Below are 24,102 nucleotides of genomic sequence, written 5' to 3'. Positions count from 1 at the left end.
TCTATATTTCAAAATAACGGAATTAAATTTTTTACGTTTACTGGGAGCGTAGTCGCTTGCCACTGATATTTCTTTTTTACACCGACAGATGGCGGGCGAATAATAGATTGGGGTTTGTGTCGTGTGAGCACATCACATTTGCAGCGATCTTTTGCATGTACAGACATCTGCGCCGCTTTCTGCGCAGACAGATCGTTGCGTGTGGACCGGGCTTAAGAAACACACAGCCATTTGCATTCGATGTATCGAATCATTTGGTGTTTGTTTATATGTGAAGCTGATGAAAGAGGTTAGAAGTGTGACCGTAGGAGAAATTAAGTAAATTGCTTTGTGCTTTGGAAGGATTGGCGTATATTTCCACCTTATGCTTTAATATTGTGTTCAAGATAGACGGGAGGTAAATAATACATTACAATTCTAGCGTATGTAGAACTAACTGCTCTCTGAACGAAAATCAAATTATACGGATGCAACAGCTACTCAACAAACTAAAGAAAAAAAAAAAGACATTACTCTTCATTTTAGATAGTTTAAGAACGTTTGCATTACGTGTTATTAGTGACCTTTTCGTGATAATTACCATTTTACAGGAATGTACTCTTGAACCCGATGTATTGAGTTATATCTTGTACGCCCCACAAAAATAGGAATAATAAACAATTTATATCGTGTGTTGCGACCCTCAAAGTACACAGGAACAGGCCGCAAGAAAATCATACTCCTTTGTTTATATTCAACACCTTTTATTTTCCGGCTGATGAATAAACAGCATCAAATCCAGAAACGTGCTACTTACAGAATAAAGTTACTTGTGCAGGGTGTTTTATTTAGGGATTGAAACACCTGAGTACTTACTAATGTGCGTTGAATTTTGGCTAGCCTAGTTTGGATCTCGAAGTTCTGTCTTACATTAATCTTGACGTCCAAAAATTGTATCACAATTTTGCACAGCAATGCTCGAAATTATTCCGTTCTTATACAATTTTTCTATGCATTAAATTTGATTTGGGACTTTGGAATCGTAATTGATATTGTATGTAACTATACATAACTAGATAAAGAAGAGCTTGTTACCTACGATTTCTGGATATAGTCTTAGTAAATATTACGGTAGAAGTAATCATGACTGTGAAGAACAGGTATTTTTGTGGATTGTTTCCTATAATTTGTCGCAAAAGCAAAGTGTCAAAACCTGACTAGAGACAAAGGCTTTGAACTGTGTAGATGATTGATTAGATTTTAGTTTCTCGGTTGGAACACTCGGCAATATGTAAGTGTCGGATTCACGTGTATGTTTTGAACCGTGGATTCGTCAAGATGGCGAACACCCCTATTCCGAGTGTGTACAATATGGCAATCATGAAGTCACTAAATAGACCGACGAACAAAGATATTTAACCATGCAAAATATTTCACTTCAGCAATAAAATGAAACTAATGGCGCACAAAGTAGAAGGTCTTGGGCGGAGACAAGTAAGACTGTCATCATTCTAAAACAGACTATACCGAAAAATAACAAACAGGAAATCCTCGAGAATGAACCGACCAAAAAAAAAAAAAAAAAAAAAAAAAAAAAATATTGAGTCAAATCTTTCTTTTGCCCTCAAAGGAAAGCAACGATACCAGGCACTTCCCTCTGCCCTTCCCCCACCCGTACCCCCCTCTCTCTCTCTCTCTCTCTCTCTCTCTCTCTCTCTCTCTCTCTCTCTCTCTCTCTCTCTCTAAAGAAAAACGGAAACACCAGTACTGAAACCCACTTAAAACATTGCTTGCTATACAAGGAGAGACATGGCTCAGTTTCATAACTTTTGCGAACGCATACGGCTTACACTTTGCAAATTCTGCGAAGTGACCATATAACTGGAGAACTCTATTTTATACACCATCTTGTCACCCGTAGCAGCAACCAACAAATGACTAGTAAACTTCGTTGTAACATACATAGATAGTACCAAACAAAACGGGTCTAGTGTAGCAGGGGATACAACCCGTCGGCTTTGGACAATGACGTCACAAGTCGCCATTTTCGTTTTTGCTGTTATGTTTCAGTTTCGTTTTTTTACTGATTGCTTAATTAAGTGGATCTGTTTATTCTATCTCGAGATTTTTTTTAAAAAAAGCCAAAAAACACTTATCAGCTACTGAAGGGAGCTACAACACTAAGATGAATCGCTTCTCGTTTGGCGACTTGTGACGTCATTGTCCAAAGCCGACGGGTTGTATCCCCTGCTACACTAGTCCCAACAAAACTCCAAAAGAATAGCTTTAAAACCCTTAATAACATGATCAACTAACAATTTCAAAACTGAATATAAATGGGTGGCCAGTAACTAATGAGACAGAAACAACATTCTGCCTAGGCAGTAAAATACAAATTCTCACAGCATCGAATAACACACAGCACTAAGTTCAATATCTCACTAACATCGGCGTAAAATAATTTAGGAACAAATACCACACACTAGAGTGTGCCACTGCTTATTCCAACATGCCCTTCACAAACATAATCCATTTCTAATATGTTGCGCCTCAGTGATGTCACACAACACAGTTAGGCCTACATCACGTGTCAGAGCAGACAGGTAGAACTGGGCCCTTCCATTCCTGAATGCTCTATGTGGAAACTGAAAAGTATTTCTCGCAAATTTTGCTGAGTTGCTTCTTGTTGTTGTATTCAATCTGAAGATTAGTTAGATGCAGCTCACCACACCATTCTTATAATGTGCAAACCATGTCATCTCTACATTCATTTGAACCTGCTTACTGTATTTTTGCCTAGGTCTCCCCATACATTCCTCTATTACAAAACTGAAAATTCGTTTATGCCTCAGGGTATGTCCTATCAACAAGTCCCTTAGAGGCAACTTGTGCTGTAAATTTCTTCTTTCCTCATTTTGGGTAAGTACTTCCTTATTAATCAGTTCAGCAATCAGATCTTCGGCATCCTACTTTAGCACCACATTTCAAAAACAACTAGGGTGAAGGCTCTAGTTTTGGTCACTATCCCATTTATGGCCACCTTGATGTCAAAGGTTAATTTTTAAGCTTCTCTGGAATACCAGCCAGTTCTAACATAGATTATTATAAACTTTGTGAAAGGCTCTATTCATTTGTCTGCATAATCATTATTTCGTCTGTTTTTGTTTGGATCAGTGTTTAAGAAGCTGGGTTTTGCAGAAGTTTTATTTAAGCAACACAAGATCTGTTTTTTTGTATTTTACATGTTTAAATAAAACATCAGAAGAAACTTAATCTGTTCAGAGGTAAGATAAGACATTATATTTTCATTTCTTTTAAGTTTTATATAGCTCAGCCTAAAAACATGTTATCGAAAGTATGTGGCCATTAACAGATCCATATTTAGCCCTGGTTCCGTGTTATGGCCATGCATGTGGCCATAAGTGGAGGCACATAAGTATCCTGTTTTGGCCACTTCTAAAAACTGATACAAAAACATCAATATTGGTGTTCTGTCCTACATTACACTAGGCTAATTTTATTTAGATAGGCTTATTAAAATATTTTTGGTATTTTTATATCTATATATACCTCATTGTTAGTATTGTCTTGGCATATCATACTAATTTACCTATGCTTGTAAGATACAAAATATGCAATAGGCACTATTCAAATATGCAACATTCTTTAACTCCATCTTCGTGCATTATTTATAGGAAAAATGAGTCAGCCAAAGAATAAGAGGTTTCAGTATTCTCCCAGCAAAGTTAAAGATGCTCTAAAGGCTGTTGATGAGGGAATGAAGGTTGCTGCTGCAAGCAAGTTGTACAAAGTTCCAAGGACAACAAGAATCTACAGGGCACTGTGGTCCACATTCTGTCCTGGGGGGGGGGGAGGGAATATTGGTGGACTGGGTTTTGGACTGTTCTAGCATGGGATTTTCAGTTACTAAAGAAAATCTCTGTGTGTCTGTGCACTTATTGAGAGTGCAGATATGGGAAGTTGTAAGGCTACATTTACTAACAATCGACCTGGAAAAAAGTGGTATTATGGATTTCTTAAGAGACGCAAGGTTCTGTCACAAAAACAAGCAGAATATGTCAATATGGCTAGACGTTTTGTTACAGAGGAGAAAATAAGAAACTGGGTTTCACGAATTATACATCACTTTAAATGATATGGATGTGTTAAATGACCCAAATAGAATTTTTAATATGGATGAAACTTCTTTTTTCTGGCTCCTAAAGGGGAATTAATCATAGGTCCTCGTGGCCGTCATGTTTATGATGAGTCATGTAACTCTGACAAAGATAACGTTACTACATTGTTTGCAGTGAATGCTGCTGGAAAATTTGCTCCTCCCTTAACACTGTTCAAATATGCAAGGATTCCAGCATCATTGGTGAAAGCTGCTCCTCCTAACTGGGGCATTGGAAAAACAGAAAATGGGTGGATGACAGGTGAAAGTTTTTTCGAGTATGTAACAAATGTATTTGATCTGTTCTTGAAAGAAGCTGAAATTCCTCGGCCTGTAGTAATATTTTTAGATGGGCACTGCTCTCATTTGACACTTCATTTGAGCAGATATTGTAGGGAAAATCAGATCATTCTAGTTGCTCTCCATCCCAATTCTACACACATCTTGCAACCATTAGATGTAGCTCTCTTTGGAACTATGAAAAAAATGTGGATGAAGATTGTTCAGAAATGGTGTTTTGAAAATAATGGCACTGAAATTTCAAAATCTGATGTACCTTCTGTTCTGTCACAAATTATCACAGGACCTAAATTGGTGCAAATATTCGTGCTGGTTTCAGGGCAACTGGTCTGTTCCCATTTAATGTGAACAATGTAGATTACAGCAAGATAGTTGTTCGTAGTATACCAGCCTCAACCACAGTTCAGACAAATGAGAAGCTTCAGAGACATTTCTCATATATAGAAAAGCAAATTGGTCTTGTCCTTCTAGATGAGTTCAGAGCAACCGAGAGAAGGAATCATGAGTGGGAAGGAAATCAAGAAGCATTATTATTTTTCAAGTTCTGGAGAAAAATAGCTGATGAGGTTGAAATGCATGGTGCTAGTGGTAACACTGATGACATTCTGACAGATAGCATAGTGCCTCCCTCTGAAGATAATCCAACAGAGAATCTTTCACAAAACACAGACAGACTTAATCCTTCATCCATTCAAAATGTTGATAATCGTGACATATCTTCAACACACAGCAGCATTTTACAAAATTCAGATATTCCTTCAACACCCACCAACAGTCTTATTCCTGCAGATATATCAACAACCCCCAATAGTATTTCACATAATTCAGGCACTCTTAACATCCAACCATAGTCCATCTTCAGTGCGTATCCAAGTGACACCACCAAAATCATTAGCAACAGTTTTTGAAAGTGTCATCACTTGGCCAGAACCCAGACAACAAGGCACAAAGAGAAAGAAAGAACACACACCCACTGTTGTGACTAGTGACAAGTGGGTGGAATATCATGAACTGAAGGAAAAAGAGAAGCAGGAGAAGGAGCAGGAAAAAAGGAAGAGAAAAGCTGTGAAGGAGTTAAAATCCAAAGAGCAGCACTTGCCATTATCTCATGTAAAAAAAGGGGAAAACAAGAAACAGACAAGAGTTAACAAGTTCTTCCATGGAAGAAGAATGGACGGACAGTGGAAGCAGTTTAGATGATTATGTAGGAGAAATACCAGAAAATGTGAAACTATCTTCGAATGAGAATTTGAAAGTAGGGGACTTTATTTTGGTAAAATTTAGTTTAACAGGAAATAGAACAAGACCTGCAATTTTTAAGTACGTATGTATAATTTTGAAAGTGCTTTCTGATTCTGAATATGAAATTCAGTGCCTAAAAGTTCTAATGTTCAGAAAACTTGTTTCGAATACACTGAAAATGATGTTTTGACTATAGCGGGTGAAGATATTATAGGGAAACTGCCACATCCAGTCTTGATGCAAGGAGGACATTCATTAAAAACAAAGTTTCCTGGTTCCATTGATACTCATGAGAAATAAACTTGTCTGGAAGTTATTTAAGTAATTACTGGGACAATACTTTACCTAATGACTTTTTTTCTGTTCATTCAGCTGCTGTTCCTTTTACCTATTTGATGTATGTTTGTTGTCTATTGTCTTATATACTTGTATAAAGCACAAATTATTTTCTGGCACATGGATTGACAGTTATTTTAGCCATAGTTTTATTATAATATGAAGTGGCCATAAGTGGGGAAACAACTGGCCATAGGTAGGGTTAGCATGGCCAAAACCGGGGAAATACGCCATTTATTTTTCAATATTTTTTTCTGCCTTTGTTATACAACTTAGAATATTTGTTTTTACATGGTTGTAATGTGTAGACTTTGAAGCAATAGATATGATTTTTTGAAGTAATTTGTATGCTTTCTTCCTATACTAAAAATGTGATGTATCTCAAATTGCCCTTAATGTGGCCATAACTGGGGCCTCGACCCTATTCCCTTTTTGTTGGAACTGCTTATTGGCCATGTTTCACTTCTGTACTGGGCCACATACCATACAGAAACCTTCAGAAAATAATTCATAACATATAAATTAATTTGCTGAGTCCATGTTTTCCTTTATTCAGAAATGCTTTTCTTGCTGCTGTCTATCTGAATTTTATATTATCTCTACTTTAACTAGTAGCAGTTATTTAGCTGTCCAAATGGCAAAGCTCTGTTGCTACTTTTAGTGTCTTATTTCCTGAACTAGTTCATCCAACATTTCCTGATTTAATTCCGCAACATCCTATTACCATTTTTTTCCCCTTTTGTTGACGTTTGTTGTCTAAAATATTTTCAAGACACTTTCCATTCCATTCAATTTACCTTTCTGAGATTAATTGAGAGAATCTTAAGGAAATGCAGATCAATTACAGAAAAAGGAACTTACAAAAGCTTTTCTGATTCTTGATTCTCGTTTGTCAGTCTGGATCCTGTACGGGGTGGAATAAAAGAAGAGATGCAATGAAGAACCATGTGTTTTGTCACTTATTAATTTTGTCAGAGGATGAGTGTTACAGAGATACTCAACAAACTCCAATGGCTGATTTGTGCATCATGGAGTGATTTTGTTAATGTTTTGAGAGTTTATGTTCCAGGAAGAGTTGGGCAACTTATTACTTCCTCCCATATCTCGCAAAATGTCCATGGCAAAGTAGAGCTCATATGGAGGTTTATTGACAGTCTTTCTGCCTACAGGCCTTTCAGGAATGAAATTAAGAATGGGGAAGAAGTGATACTATATATACTCTTCACCACAGACTGTAAAGTGTTTTGGAAGGAGATGTAGATGTGTTTTATGGGATGAGTGGAAGGCTTGAACCAGAGGCTTTGATGGTTCTTGATTAGCTAGACTGCAACTTCCTAGAATTGTCCCATAGGGATGAGAACTGTAGGATTCCCCCCCCTCCCCCCCCCCCCCCCCCTCCCCCAAATGAGTCAGATGTGCTCTACACATCAGAGGAGGCAGTTATTAAGTACCTGACCATGTGTTGGATGCAGACAAGAGGTTTTAAAGGTTACTCTCCATCTAGTTCAGATGACATTGGCAAGAGATCCAAAATTATCAGTGTAAGAGCCAAAGGAATGCCCCCTACAGGCGAAAGTATTAAAATCCCACTGATTAACTGCTAAAGCATTTGCAATAAAATGCCAGAGTTTGGAGTGCTCCTAAAGAATCAATGGAAATCACCTAATACAAGGTACAGTAAGCTGATTAAAACTCAAAATGGATAGCAGTGAGATTTTGACATAAATTTAAGTCTGTGTTGAAAGCATAAGCTAATTTGAAATGGAGGTAGTGCATTTATTGCAGTAGACACGAAACTCAAATGCATCAAGATATAACTTGAAACTGCATGTGAGAGTGTTTGTGAAAGATGCAGTATGAAGTGTAAGCATAAACTTATTTGGATCCTTCTATGAACACCAGATCGTACCTAAATGTAACTGAAAACTTTAGAGAAAACTTCATATAATGGTACCTAAATTCCACAATCCTACCATCATCACTTGTGGAGACTAATCATCTAACACTTAGTTGGGAAAATTACAATTTTGTAAGTGGTGGGCATAAAAAGATGTCCTGTTAAACTTTAATAAATGGCTTCTCTGAAAACTACCTAGAACAGATTGTTCAGAAGCCCACTCTTGATGGAAATATGTTAGATCGAGTGACAACAAAGGGAGGTGACCTCTTTGAGAACATTCACATTGAAACTGGTATCAGTGACTATAAAGCAGTTGCAGCAACAATTATTTTTTTGTGTTTTGATGCTTCTGATTAGTTTGGTGTGGCCTGCTAGGTTTGCTCTCGTGTGCCAACTCTTGGTGTGAGAGTAGCACTTATACACAATGTCCTCAGTTGTTTGTTGGATATATTCCAATCTCAGTCTTCCTCTGTTGTTTTTACCTTCTGGCACTCCCTCTATTACTATGTAAGTTGTCCATTGATGTCTTAACATATATCCTAAAATCCAGTCCCTTCTTCTTGTCAGCATTCTTTACATGTTTCTTTCTTTGCTGACTCTGCTGAGGACCACGTCATTTATTACCTTATTGGTCCATCTACGTTTCAACAACATTTTACAGCACTACATGCCAAACCCTTCAAATCTCTTCTTTTCCTGTGTTCCTGCAGCCGACAGTTCACTTTCATACCATGCTGTGCTCCAAACAAAAATTCTCAGAAATTTTGCTCCCAAATTAAGGCTGATGTTCGAGACTAATAGACATCTATGCCTGTGTTTAGTCTGCTTTCTATGCCGTCCTTGCTTTGTTTATCATGTTTTATTTTGCTTCCAAGGTAGCAAAATTCCATAACTTCATCCACTTCCTGGTCAACAATTTTGATGATAAATTTATTGCTGATCTCATTTCTGCTACTCCTAGTTAGTTCTGTCTTTCTCTGGTTTACACTCAATCCATATTCTGTATTCATCAGACTTTTCATTCCATTCAACAGGTGCTGTAATCCTTCTTCACTTTCACTGAGGATAGCAATATCTTCAGCAAATCTTATTGTTGATATCCTTTCAATCTGAATTTAAAACCTGTTTCTGTACTTTTATTTCTGTCATTACTTCTTCAGTGTAATGACTGAACAATAGTGACAACAGATTGAAGCCCTTCTTACACCTCTTTCTGTGTGAACACTTCATTCTTGATATTCCAATTTATTGTTCTCTCTTGGTTTTGTATGTATTGTATAGCTTAATATACTTTTCTGAGAAATTTGAACATTTTGCACCATTTTACTTTGTCAAATGGTTTTTATAGGTTGACAAATACTATGATGGTGCCTTCGTATTTCTTAAGTCTTGCTTCCATTATCAAGCACAGTGCCAAAGCTGCCTCCTCTGGTGCCTTTACCTTTCTGAAAGCCAAACTGATCATCGTCTAACGTATGCTCAGTTTTCTTTTTTATTCTTCTGTCAGTTATTCTTGTCAGCAGTTTTGATGCATGAGCTGTTAAGTTGATTGTACGGTACTCATCTTCCTGATGACTTCATTAGTCGATAAATGACTGTCATCTGCAAACAACCTAAGGCGACTGCTCAGATTGTCTCCCAAATTGTTTATTTAGATAAGGAACAGCAAAGAGCCTATAACTCTACCTTGGGGAATGCCAGAAATCACTTCTGTTTTACTCAATGACTTTCTGTCAGTATGAACTGTGACCTCTCTGACAGGAAATCACAAATCCAGTCACATAACTGAGACAATATTCCATAAGAACGCAATTTCATTACAAGCTGCTTGTGTGGTACTGTGTCAAAAGCCTTCCGGAAATCCAGAAATATGGAATCGATCTGAAATCACTTGTCAATAATACTGAGCACTTCATACGAGTAAAGAGCTAGCTGTGTTTCACAAGAACAATGTTTTCTAATCTGTGGTGACTGTGTGTTAATAGACTTCTCTTCGAGGTAATTTGTGATGTTTGAACACAATATATGTTCCAAAATCCTGCTGTGTATCAACATTAATGTCTGTAATTCAGTGGATTACTCCTACTACCTTTCTTGAATGTTAGAGTGACCTGTGCAACTTTCCAGTTTTTGGGTATGAATCAGTTGTCAAGTGAATGGTTGTATATGATTGTTAAGAATGGAGCTATTGTGTCAACATACTCTGAAAGGAACCTAACAGGTATACAGTCTGGACAAGAAGACTTGCGTTTGTTAAGTGATTAAAGTTGCTACACTACTCCGAGGATTTCTGTTCTATATTGCTCATGTTGGCAGCTGTTCTTGATTTGAATTCTGGAAATTTACTTCGTCTTCTTTGGTTGAGGAGTTTCAGAATGCTGTGTTTAGTAACTCTGCTTTGGCAGCACTGTCGTCAATAGTATTTCCATTGCTATTGTGCAGAGAAGAAGGCATTGATTGTGTCTTACTGCTAGGATTCTTTACATTCAACCAGAATCTCTTGGAATGTTCTACCATGTTTTGAGACAAAATTTTGTCGTCAAAACTAATATAAGCATCTCACATTGAAGTCAGCACTGAACTTTGAGCTTCTGTAAAATATTGCAAGTCTTGTTGGAGATTTTGTGTCTGTTTAAATTTGGCATGTTTTTTAATTTTTTTTCTTTTTTTTCCCCAGTGTTCTGACCCGTTTTGTGTACCAAGGTGGATCGGCTCCATCGTTTGTTAATTTATTTGGTATAAATCTCTCAGTTGCTGCTAATACTATTTCTTTGAACTGAAGCCACATCTGGTCTACACTTACATTATTAATTTGGAAGGAGTGGAGGTTGTCACTCAGGAAGGTGTCAAGTGAATATTTATATGCTTTTTTGAATAGGTATATTTTTCGTTTATGTTTGAAGGATTTGGGTGTTACAGTATTCAGTCTTGCTACGACAACCCTGTGTTCACTAACCCCTGTCCCCCTGTGGGTCTGGGGGTTACAATAGGCCCGAGGTATTCCTGCCTGTCGGAAGAGGCGAATAAAACGAGTATCATACGTTTCGGCCTTTATTTGATGGTCCGCTCTTGGGTTTGACCTCCATTTTTCCAAATATTCCCGAAGAGCGAGCCAGTTGGGGAAGGATGCCTTAATGGTGCTTTGTGTCCATCACATGCTGAGATCTCTTGCATCCTTTGTTAATGTGGATCTGCAGTTCCGCTCATTCTCCAGCTGCTGGGTGAGGTCACCATCCTGGGTGCGTTTTCCTCCATCTACTGTGCAGTATCCTTTTCTGCGCTGATGATGATAATGGACCTGTTTGCTTGGTTGCACCTGATATCCAGCACGGTAGCCACTCTGTTGTGGTGGGGGCACCATGTACCCTGTTGGTTGTAGCCCCCTGACCACACAGGGATTGCTCTGCTGATGCCTGTGCTGTTAACTCCCCACATATTCCAAGGAGTAGATGCCTGTCACAGTGGGAGATTGGGACTCCCGGCAATGGCCATTCTGCCAGGTGGCCTTTGCTGCCTGTGGGTGGCACCTGTGGGAGGGCCCCTGGTTGAAGTGGGTGGCATCAGGGTGAATGACACGCGGTGAAGTGTACCACGTCATCTCTTGCTGGTGATCACACACCAGCAGTCTCTAAGCATTACAAGTCTCAGTACAATGCAAGGAAGTATGACCCTAAATCATTCCCCTCCCTGGCTACACCATGGGAGGAACGCCAGGCTAAGGATGGCAGTGAACCTTATGTGCCCCTGTACCTCGTATCTACGAGAGCTGATGGGTACTCTTTTGTTTCAATGAAGCCTCACTTTTTTGTTGAGCATTTAGAGGACAAGTTTGGGGAGGTGGATGGCTTGTCCAAAGTGTGGTCAGGGTTAGTCTTGATAAAAATGGTATTCTCTGCCCAGTTACGGGCATTACTCGCTTGTGACAAGCTGGGGGATCTTTCCGTTAGCATCATACCACATAAAATTTTATATATGGTCCAGGGTATTATATTCCACAGGGACCTCCTTTTCCAGTCTGATGACGAGCTGCAGGCCAACTTAGAGCGCCAAGGTGTTCATTTTATCTGGCGTGTCCATAGGGGTCTGAGGGATAATCGGTACCTTGGTGGTCGCTGGAACTCACTGAGGCAATTAAAGAGTGTCGACGAGCTCTACAGCAATATAAGCGGCACACTTTCCTAGAGTACCTAATAGCCATTAAATGGTTCCGTGCCCGTGTTCACCAGCTTATCAAAAGGCGGAAACAGTAGTGTTGGGAGAGGTATGTCTCGACCATTGGGTGCCACACGTTGCCTTCCCAAGTCTGGATGAAGATCAGACGTGTTTTTTGGCATCAGACACCAACAGGTGTCCCTGGCGTTACCATCGATGGTGTGTTATCTACCGAGGCAAACACAATTGCCGAGTACTTTGCTGAGCACTATGCACGAGCCTCTGCATGGGAGAATTACTCGCCAACCTTTCGCATTCTCAAACATCGGATGGAAGGGAAAGTCCTCGTGTTCACTACAAGCTGCAGGGACCCTATAATGCCCCATTAACAGAATGGAAGCTCCTCAGTTCCCTTGCACGTTGCCACGTCACAGCTCCTGGGCCAGATCGGATCCGCAGTCAGATGCTTAAACATCTCTTGTCTGACTACAAGTGACATCTCCTCATCATCTTCAACCGGATCTGGTCCGATGACGTCTTTCCATCGCATAGTGGGAGAGCAGCATCATACCAGTGCTCAAATCTGGCAAAAACCTGCTTGATGTGGATAGCTATCAGCCCTTCAGCCTCACCAATGTTCTTTGTAAGCTGCTAGAATGTATGTTTTGTTGGTGGTTAGGTTGGGTCCTGGAGCCGCGTGGACTACTGGCTCCATGTCAGAGCGGTTTCCGCCAGTGTCACTCTACCACTGATAAACTTGTGTCCCTTGAGTCTGCCATCTGAACAGCCTCTTCCAGATGCCAACATCTTGTTGCGTCTTTTTTGATTTATGAAAAGCATATGACACCACCTGGTGACATCATATCCTTGCCACATTATACGAGTGGGGTCTCCAAGGCTCGCTCCCAATTTTTACCAAAAATTTCCTGTCGCTTTGTACTTTCTGTGTCCAAGTTGGTGCCTCCCATATTTCACCCCATATGCAGGAGAATGAGGTCCCGCAGGGCTCTGTATTGAGTGTATCTCTATATTTAGTGGCCATTAACATTCTAGCAGCTGCTGTAGGGCCATCTGTCGCACCTTTTCTGTAAGCAGACGACTTGCTGAGTGGCACCTACAGGGAGCCATCCACAATGTGCAGTCATGGGCTCTAGCCCATGGTTTCCAGTTTTTGTCCCCAAAGTCGTGCATTATGCACTTCTGTGGTGTTGTACCGTTTGTCTGGAACCAGAACTTTACCTTAATGATGATCCACTCACTGCAGTGGAGACATATCTATTCTTAGGACTGGTTTTCAATGCCCGATTGACTTGGCTTCCTCAAATTCGTCAGCTTAAGCGGAAGTGCTGGTAGCACCTCAGTGCCCTCCGCTTTCTGAGCAACACCAACTAGGGTGCAGATCGCTCTATGCTGCTGCAGCTCGACAGAGCTCTTGTTCAATCCCGTCTTGACTATGGGAGTTGTGGTTTATGGTTTGGCGGCGCCCTCAGCATTGCATTTACTTGACCCAGCACACCACTGTGGCGTTCAACTAGCGATGGGAGCTTTTAGGATGCATCCGGTGACCAGCTTCCTGGTGGAGACTGGGGTCCCTCCATTGAAGGTTAGGCATGCACTACTGCTTGCCAGTTATGTTGCACACATTTGTAGTTCTCCTGCGCATCCGAATTACCGCCTCCAGCTTCCACCCACAGCGGTTCATCTCCCGCATCAGCGACTCAGGTCAGGGCTTCCAATTGCAATTTGCATCCGATCTCTTCTATCCAAACTGGCTCCTTGCCTTTACCACCTATACTTGAGGTCCATTCACGTACACCTCCATTGTGTACACTCAGACCGCGGCTTCGCCTGGACCTGTCACATGGCCCTAATGACTCAGTTAACCCCATGGCTCTCCGCTGTCTCTTCCTGTCGATTCTTGACATGTACTGAGGCCGTGAAGTGGTTTTTCACCGATGTCTCGATGGCTGATGGTCACGTTGGCTTTGTGTGTGTACATGTAGGACATATTGAACAGCATTCCTTGCCCAATGGCTGCATTATTTTCACTGCAGAGCTGGTGGCTATGTCTCGTGCTCTTGAGCACATCCATTCATGCCCTGCGGAGTCGTTTCTTCTCTGTACTGTCTCCTTGAGTAGCCTACAAGCTATCGACCAGTGTTACCCTCATCATACTTTGGTAGCGACCATCCAGGAGTCCATTTATGCTCTGGAACAGTCTAGTTGTTCAGTGGTGTTTGTCTGGACCCCAGGTCACTTTGGAATCCCAGACAACTAACTTGCTGACAGGCTGGCCAAACAGGCTCGCAGAAACTGCTTATGGAGATCGGCTTTTCTGAATCTGACCTGCATTCTGTCTTACGCCACAAGGTTTTTTGGCTTTGGGAGACAGAATGGTATAACAGTACACACAACAAACTGTGTGTCATTAAGGAGACTACGAATGTGTGGAAGTCTTGCATGCTGGCCTCTCACAGGGAATCAGTTGTCCTCTGCCGGCTCCACATTGGCCATACATGGGTAATGCATGATTACCTCCTCCGTCGCATGGACCCACCTCAGTGTCGCCTGCGATTACAAATGAAAGGCGTCCATCTCTTGCTGGACTGCCCACTTTTAGCCACTCTGCAGCGAACTTAACTTTCCCAGCACCCTACGTCGGTGTTGGGCGACAGTGCCTCAACAGCAGCTTTAGTTTCATGTTTTATTCTTGAAGGTGGGTTTTATCATTTGATCTAAGATTTCGCACATGTCCTTTGTCCTCTGTGTCCTCCACCCTAGGGTAGAGGTTTTAATGTGTTGCAGAGTGGCTGGCTTCTCTTTTTTATTCTCGTGACCGGCCAGCCACTGTAATCTGCTTTCTTGTTTTTCTCTCTTCTAACTGTTTCTTGAGTCTCTCTGTTGTTTTCTTGTCCTGTTTTGTTCCTTTTAGTTTTTGTTACCTTTCATTCGTTCTTGTGGTTTTTCCTTTCTTTCCGTTTTGTCTTGTATGTCTCGTTTGTTTTATGGCATTGCGTTATTCGGAACAAGGGACCGATGACAAGCAGTTTGGTCCCTTCTCCCCTCTATTAAACCAACGAACCAACCAATCCCTGTATCCGTTTAGATGCTCATTATTAACGCAGGATTATTTGTTGTTAAGAGGTCAAGTGTATTTTCACAACTGTTTACTATTCGCATGGGCTCAAGAACTAACTGCTCGAAATAATTTTCAGAGAATGCATTTAGCACAATTTTGGATGATGTTTTATGTGTACCTCCCGAATTAAACATGTATTTTCGCCAACATATCGAGGGTAAATTAAAGTCACCACCTACTGTAACCATATGAGTCAGGTATGTGTTTGAAATCAAACTCAAGTTTTCATTGAATCTTTCAGCAACTGTATCATCTGAATTGGGAGGTAAGTAAAGGATCCAATTATTATTTTTTTCTGGTTGCCAACAATGACCTCTGCCCATACTAACTCACAGAACTATCTACTTCAATTTCATGACCAGATAAACTACTAGTAACAGCAACTAACACGCCACCGCCAACCATGTTTAGCATATCCTTTGGAACACCGTTAGATTCTTCGTAAAAATTTCGGCTGAACTTATCCCTGGCGTTAGCCAGTTTTCAGTGGCTGTAACAATTTGAGCATCAGTGCTTTCTATTAGCGCTTGAAGCTCTGGTACTTTCCCAACACAGCTACAACAGTTTACAACTGTTGTACTGATGGTTCCTGTATCTATGTTCTTCCTGTGTTTGGCCTGCACCCTTTGTGACTGAAGCCCTTCTTGTGTTTTCTCGAGACCCTCTAACCTAAAAAACTGCCCAGTCCCCGCCACACAGCCCCTGCCACCCGTGTAGCTGCCTCCTGCGTACTGTGGACACGTGACATATTCAACCCAACCACCCTTTGGCGCAAGTTGAGGAATCTGCAGCCTACATGGTTGCAGAACCGTCTGAGCCTCTGATTCAGACCCTCGACTCAGCTCTGTACCAGAGGTCTGCAATCGGTCCTATCGACTGTACTGCAAATGGTCAGCTCAGCTTTCATCTTGTGGGCAAGACTGGCATCTTTACCACTTCTGTTAGCTGCTCAAAACCAGAGAGAATCTTTTCTGATCCAAAGTGACACACACATTGGTACCGACGTGAGCAACCACCTGCAGTTGGTTGTACCCTGTGCTCTTCATGGCATCCAGGAGGGCCCCTTCCACATCTGGAATGAGTCCACCCGGTATACACACTGAGTGCACATTGGTTTTCTTTCCCTTCTTGGCAGCCATGTCCCTAAGGGGCCCCATAATGCTCCTGACATTGGAGCACTCAACTATCAATAATCTCACCCTCTGTGATTGTCTGGATCTTGCAGGCTGAGAGGTTTCCTCTGAAACAGGACAGGCGACAGCATCTGACTCAGCGACAGTGTCAGCCACAGACAGCACCTGGAACCTGTTTGTCAGACAATCTGGGGAGGCCTTACATGTGGCTGCCTGGGAAGTCTTTTGCTGCCTGATACGCCCTGGGGTGACCTCCCATTCAACCACAGGCGAGGGGTCAACCTCATTGTGAGCAGTAACTGGGCTGGCCACCGGTGAAGACCGATCAGAGGACTTGGACATGCTGGACGTCCGTTTGATCCTCATAGCCAGCCCACAACAGTGGTGCCCATCCACTGCAGCCTCAAGTCGTGTAACCAAAGCCATCACAGCCTGAATCTGAGAGCGATGTGTCACCAACTTGGCTCGCACCCACACACAACAATCGCAGTCCCTGTCCATACTGAAGACCGTGGAAAACTGAACTATGCAGATAAACGGACTATCGGCATGTGCTACGCAACTCTACTGTAAACCCTGATGAAAGCAAGGGAACTGTGTCTAATAAATTAGATTAATACGAAGAGATTTTAAAAATCTAACTACCAAAGCACTCAGGTGAGGTTAAATAATTTGCCCCTGATTAGGAACTTGTAATATGTCACAAAATCAGTTTACTTTCCGACACAAATGGAAATGTGAGAACTGTGGCTATTAGGTATTAAATGAACATGCAGAAACTCAAGAAACTAAACTATTAGAACACGCAGATAATATTATAAAATTGATCCTAGTTAGGAATTCATAAAAGTAACAAAATCGGTTACTTCCCTGTTGCTGCTTGTGTCTCGGCCGGCTTCTGCTGCCTGATTGACTGGCTGATCAATGCCAACAAGCGGTCACTAGCTTTCAAAACAAACAAACGACTATCAACTTGTACTACAGAAATCTACAGTAGACCCTGACGAAAATGCAGGAACCGTGTCTAATAAATTAGATTTATACGCAGAGGTTCAAAAACCTAACCACCAAAGTACTCAGCTGAAACTAAATAATTCGCCCCTGATTAGGAAGCTGTAATGTCACAGAATCATTTTACTTTCCGATGCAAACTAAAATGCGATAATTGTGGCTATTAGATCTTAAACAAACATGCCCTTGGTCAAAGTGACGAGGAAGGAGACTGTAGGTTTGGAGTCATTGGGGCAATAGGAAAAGCAGTGTTCAATAGGAGTAACACATCGATGTTAGGGATGTCACTGTAGAGGGTAGTGGTACCAATAGTGACAACCAGGGTGCCACGTGGTGAAGGAACAAGAACTGTTGTGAGTTGATGACAGAAATATGGGATGGTAGACTATGGGTAACAGGTTGATGACGTTGGTCCACAACAGTAAAGATTCTCTTAGTGGGGGATACAGTAACTGGCTACAATTGGGCATTTTGGGTAGTTGGGTTTATGGACTTTAGGAAGCCTGTAGGAGGTAGGACTGTGGGAGTGGTAGATGTGAGGAGATGTGAGGAGAGAGGTAGACATGGGGATAGGTTCTGGGATGTGTGTAATGATTTAAGGAGAGACCGGAGATCCTGTTGGATTTCTGGAATGGGTTCACTGTGGCAAGGTTTTTATGTGGACGTGTCCAACAGCTAGCAGAGTCCTTCTGTGAAGTAATCAATGCAGTTCAAAATGATAAGGCATTTATATCATTTTCTAGCCTGTTTTTTCCTGTGTAGTATTCATAAGCTCATTGGACAAAATGTTAGTTACCTCTGTAAAAGGATGCACTCATTGATTTTGAACACTGTAGCTGATGTGTAGCTGCTATTAGGTTTGAACCTGCACCACTGGTGTAAGTCATGGCAGTGAAGTGGTAAGTGTGTGCCAGTCAGTAGTATGTAACCAGTGCAGTAAAATGGATTGACTTGGGAGATGCATCAGAATGGCAGCAACAAGCTACCATGTTTAGATATGCTGATGACCACTCCATGAATGAAGTAGAAACTTCCTGACAGATTAAAACTGTGTGCCAGACCGAGACTTGCACTTGGGACCTTTGCCTTTTACGGGCAAGTGCTCTACCATCCAAGCTACCCAAGCACGACTCATGACCCGTCCTCACAGCTTTAATTCCACCAGTACCTCATCTCCTACCTACCAAACTTCTCAGAAGCTCTCCTGCGAACCTCTCCTTTCTTGGTTCGGCATACAGTTTCAATCTACCAGGAAGTTTCATATCAGCTCACACTCGACTGCAGAGTGAAAATTTCATTCTGGAAACATCCCCCAGGCTGTGGCAAAGCCATGTCTCCGAAATATCCTGTCTTCCAGGAGTGCTAGCTCTGCAAGGTTCGCAGGAGAGCTTCTGTGAAGTTCGGAAGGTAGCAGAGGAGGTGGAATTAAAGCTGTGAGGTAGCTCAGACAGTCGAGCACTTGCCGCGAAAGGCAAAGGTCCCAAGCTTGAATCTCAGTCCGGCACACAGTTTTAATCAGCCAGGAAGTTTCATATCAGCACAAACTCCGCTGCAGAGTGAAAATTTTATTCTGGAAACATGAATGAAGTTGCTTGATTTATTGGTGCATTTGCACAGACTGTCTGCAACTAACATGTCTGCAAGGAATGGTGTACCAATTGCAGCCATGTAATGTGGCGTAAGGATAGTAGTCATCAAATGATACTAACTGACAGGAACTGGAGATAAATATTACGCCTTTAATGGCAATCAGTGTCAAACCAGACAGGAATTATTATTACCAGTGAATGCAGGTCCGTTTCAACCAGTTTCTCAGTGTACATTGTAAACTACATTCAATGGACCTTTGGTGTCGGGAACATCACAAAAGGTTATTGGAACATAAAGCAGCATGTCTTCATTAGACCCGACAGCTCAGAAACTGGGCAGTAGCTGACTAGAGGCATGTAGTGTTGTCTGAGTTTGCAGTTTTGCCTCTTTTTCTCAAATGGTGTAAGGGATTGAGTCCACTGACAGCCTGATTAGATGTTTAACCCTCGGTGTGAAGTGAGTGTAACTCAAGATGAAAGTGGTTCAGTTATGTTTAAGGATTTTTTGTTGTACTGTGACATTAGGCCCATTCTGTTAAGCTACCATGAATACAAACCAGGATGTTTATTTCAACTTTCTTGAGTTGCAGGTGTTGCTCATTCTCCAACATTTTCATTATGAGTATGCTGTGGACACTCCCCACCTACCAAGATGACTACAGCCATGTTTACAGAGCTGTACATATACATTCCTAGTTTGATAAATACACAGACACCACATGACCCTCTACATCAGCCAGTCTTAATCTCACATAAGAAAATCTATTTGCGAGTGAAATGAAGCAGTCAGCATACACCCCCCCCCCCCTATAAAAAAATAAAAAAAATCTGGTTGTTCTGCTGGATCTAACCATCAATGAGTTGCATCGGCTGGATAAGGTATACCAGAAGAAACTTGTGGACTCTCTTCCATGCTGCATTTATTTCCCATTCTGCATTTAAGCCATTGTCAAAACTAGTAGCGGCATTGTGTGGTGTGAGTGCAATGCCACCAGGGCATGACTAATTTTTTTGTCAAGTGTGCCTATGATCACTGAAATCCAACCCCAGATCCAAAGCTTATAAAACCCACAGCACTGGGTCAACATGACTAATTTATACACTAATCATGTGTCAGCAGACTGTTCATATCAGTATTGCCATTTACCACTTAGTCAATTTTAGTGTAGATGGCAATACATTTAATTTAGATTGATTACAGAAATTGGCTCATAGAGATGTCTGTAACTTGGGTTGTGAGTCCATCCATTAGTGTTCTCAAGAAAGAGATCCATCTACATGTCGCATTCGGGAGGACGACGGTTCAATCCCGTCTCCGGCCATCCTGATTTAGGTTTTCCGTGATTTCCCTAAATCGCTTCAGGCAAATGCCGGAATGGTTCCTTTGAAAGGGCACGGCCGATTTCCTTCCCCATCCTTCCCTAACCCGAGCTTGCGCTCCGTCTCTAATGACCACGTTGTCGACGGGACGTTAAACACTAACCTCCTCCTCCTCCATCTACATGGTTAACTTCTTGGTAATAACATTTGTGTGTTTGAAAATCTGACTTTGGTTTTTGAAAGTAAAGGAGTATGAGAACAAAAATCCAAGATTATCAACAATTCAGACAGATACTCAGACCGAGCGAGGTGGCGCAGTGGTTAGCACACTGGACTCGCATTCGGGAGGACGACGGTTCAGTCCTGCATCCGGCCATCCTGATTTAGGTTTTCCGTGATTTCCCTAAATCGCTCCAGGCAAATGCCAGGATGGTTCCTTTGAAAGGGCACGGCCGACTTTCTTCCCCATCCTTCCCTGATCCGATGTGACCGATGACCTCGCTGTTTGGTCTCTTCCCCCAAACAACCCAACCCAACCCTCAGACAGATACTCAACTATTCATCTTCAACATCTGTGGTATATGTTTGACATTGCGTCAGTTCGGGGCCAATCTGAAAGCTATATTATTCTTGAAGCATCACCTTAACCAAGATCACCAGCAATAGTTTTTATTACTATGACCAGTTTCGATGGAGCTATGCTGTCATCATCGGATCTTGTAACATTATTAATTGTACATTCCTGTTGCAGTTGTGAAAGTCCCATAGTGGTGTCAAGCAGTTAGTGTATGCTTGAACATCAGTACAATATGTCGCATGTTGTAATAGTGTTACTTTATTTGTGACATGCTGAGGTTCTCTGCCATGTTTTATTTGACACAACATCACTAAGTGACTTTCAGTATCATAAGAAGCATATACAACTAATAGTGTTACAAGATCTGATGATAATGTAGATCTGTTTAAACTGGTCATAATAATAAAAAGAATTGCTTGGAATCTTGGCTAATTTGATTCTTCAAGAATAATATTCAACATTTGTGTTTAAACTTAAATTTGGCATGCTCAGCATGGCGTATTTTTGTGATATATTGAATGAAGTGCTCTGGAGATTTCCACATGTAATAGTTATATGAAAAAAGTGATAGTTCCATAATAGCCTTTTTTTAAAAAAATTTGATTCCACCTGGAGTCTGTAAGTGCTCAGTGACTATACTTATTTCAATTGGTGAAAGAAGGTACAGCAATCAGCTGCAACTTGTATTAGTGTAGAAAATCTAGACTTCAGTCATTGATTGTCCATCTTCAATACTAGAGGTAATATGGCAACCAATTAAAATAGAATCACACATATGTTAACAACAAAGTACAATTGTATAAATTTAAAATATAAGTAGATGGGACGTATCAGCCGATACAGTTAGCACAGTTCAGCCATTATTTGGCATAGTGCCTCTTGGATTATACATTTCAAAAGTTCAAATTGCACTGAAGCTGCTGTTTTTCATTTATCTCACAGCTCGCCTTATTGTACGTCATACATATCTATGGTGCCCTCTATACATGATCCATGTTACAGTAATGCATTGTATATATGTAGTTGATTATTTATACTATCGTAAAGGAGCTGTTTTAAAGAAATACATTTTTTATTGATATGAAATAGAAGTGGCTACAACAGTGATACTGAAGCAGTAAAAATTCTGTGCAATCAAAGTGGTGGTAATGTGAACTACTCTGTGTAGCTGGCTGTTGATATGTATGTAATTACTGTTCGTATTGTATCAAAGAAATACATCATGTGTTGGTGTATCTAGAAACAATACATGTGCATTAGTTTCTGAAAAATTTAACAACAATAGTTAAAAGAGAATTACATTGAAACCATGATTTTAGATAAACCATTATGTGCTCCTAGCTACACTTATATGAACTAGTGACCCACTTAGTTATTGTAGTTTCCATAATTATGCAGTACTGAAACAAACATAAGATGCTAACAGATCGTGATTTAAAGTACTTTATTTCCAGTTTAGTGAATAATGGAACAAAATTTAACTAAAGCTGATTACTGAGTGTGGTGATAGCTAGTTGCTGAGCAATTCATGAGCTTATATGGAGGGGATAATGTGTCCTCACATGTGAACTAAAATAATGGTGCATGTTGTTATGGTGCTAATTGATGTTAAAGATAGTAACTATTAGATGAACCACTTAAAAAACATGTAATTTGAATTACTGAAGCTCACAGAGCATGCACACTTGTAAATTGTGTTGGAGATGGATAGTTACAAATATATTTTTCATGCCGAATTTGTGCGTCTTTTGCTCTCAGCTCTTTTGGTCAGCTGCCACAGATCTTCATATGTCTTTCAAAAATGGGAAGCTCTCGTGCCAGTTGAGCAGCATCCCTCCAGGAAACGCTCGATCATGAAAAATCTTGACATCCTTCATCAAGTCCATACAGATACCCTTCTCACATCGGTATAACACCCTCATGTATGAGGACATCACAAGCACATTGTTGGTCACTTGAAATCAGATAGGTGGCAAAATTTGACCTATCAGCCACATCACTCCACTCTATAGCAATATGCTCGCCGAATCTAACTTCAAATCATCTGCCAGTCTGTCCCATGTAACATGCATCACTGTCTGGACATTCAATCTTGTATAAGCCTGATCCCTGGTTGACATTTCTTTTTTAAGCACTGTTTTTCAAAATTAAGCCTAGATTATCAGTGATTGAAACTGTCACATTTGTATTAGGCCTACATATTTTGTAAAAACTGAAGCAATTATCTCACTAATTTTCCCATAGTAGGGTAGACAAATTTATTTACACAGCTGTCATCAATATTAGAAATATTTTTCGCTTTACTTTTATTAGTTACTAGCTGGCAAATCCACCATTGCCTGGGTATTCATTTTGCAAATTCCCTATTGGAAACGAAAACAAAAAATGAACTATTTTTGTAGTGTAATATTGAAAAAATTTCATTAACTTGTATCTTTAGTAACACCTTTGATATTACGAAACTGTGCAGCTGTCCCACAACACAATTTGGTAATTGTCTCTATGGCAACTCCTCTTCATAGCTCTATAGGTGGTTATTGTTTTCACCCGCAGCTGCTTGCACTTCACAGTTGAAAGCTGTCAGGGACTTCCTAAAGTTACCTTGTCTGCAGGAGTGTCTTAGTAGTAAAGAATAAATGTATTAAAACTTCATGCATGATGTGGCAATTTTTCATGCTTCTCAGTGTTTCTAACATCATACCTTCTAATCTGTGTCTCAAAAAATGTCGTAATTGTGTAGGTATGGTCAGCAGCATGTGTGGTTATTCATGTGTAAAATGTGTTGTGAGTAGAGTTAGTAGGAAAGAACTGATAAATTTAAACGACATGTATGATGTGGCAGTTTTCACGGATGTCATTGTTTATGACACTATATCTCCTGAACTATGATGGGGAGGTGGTACTGTATTACCTCAAGCATTGAAGATGGTGACTCAGTAAGTGAAATCTAGATCTGCTAAAGTAAACACAAGTTGTAACTGATTGCTGTACCTTCTTTCACCAATTGCCCTAATCAATATTTGATAAGAATTAGAATTGGTGTTCTAAGAGGAGAGACAAAATAACCGTAAATCTTTCAAATCACTACCACATGGACAGAAAAGTAATAAAATGTCAACATCTGGTTGAAACAGAATGTATTCCATTCTAATAACTCCCCTCTTTGCAAATAATTATCAGTCCCTTATTACTTTAAATGGATATGCAGCACAGTGGTGGATTCTCATTCTATTCAATTGTAATATCA

The 24,102-nt window shown here is 40.7% G+C and overlaps 1 protein-coding gene across 3 annotated transcripts in view; it reads left to right on the top strand.

The window, feature by feature from the left end:
- The first annotated feature begins 234 nt into the window (after positions 1–234).
- Positions 235–24,102, top strand: part of LOC124605417 — a 103,213-nt gene continuing 79,345 nt past the window's right edge. For all 3 annotated transcript variants that reach the window (XM_047137072.1, XM_047137071.1, XM_047137069.1), the window contains exon 1: positions 235–397. The gene's annotated coding sequence lies outside the window, so the exon portion shown is untranslated. The remainder of the gene's footprint in view (positions 398–24,102) is intronic.

Source organism: Schistocerca americana, chromosome 3 (genome assembly GCF_021461395.2).
Source record: "Schistocerca americana isolate TAMUIC-IGC-003095 chromosome 3, iqSchAmer2.1, whole genome shotgun sequence".
Lineage (NCBI taxonomy): Eukaryota > Metazoa > Arthropoda > Insecta > Orthoptera > Acrididae > Schistocerca > Schistocerca americana.
This window is presented reverse-complemented; position numbering and strand designations above follow the sequence as displayed.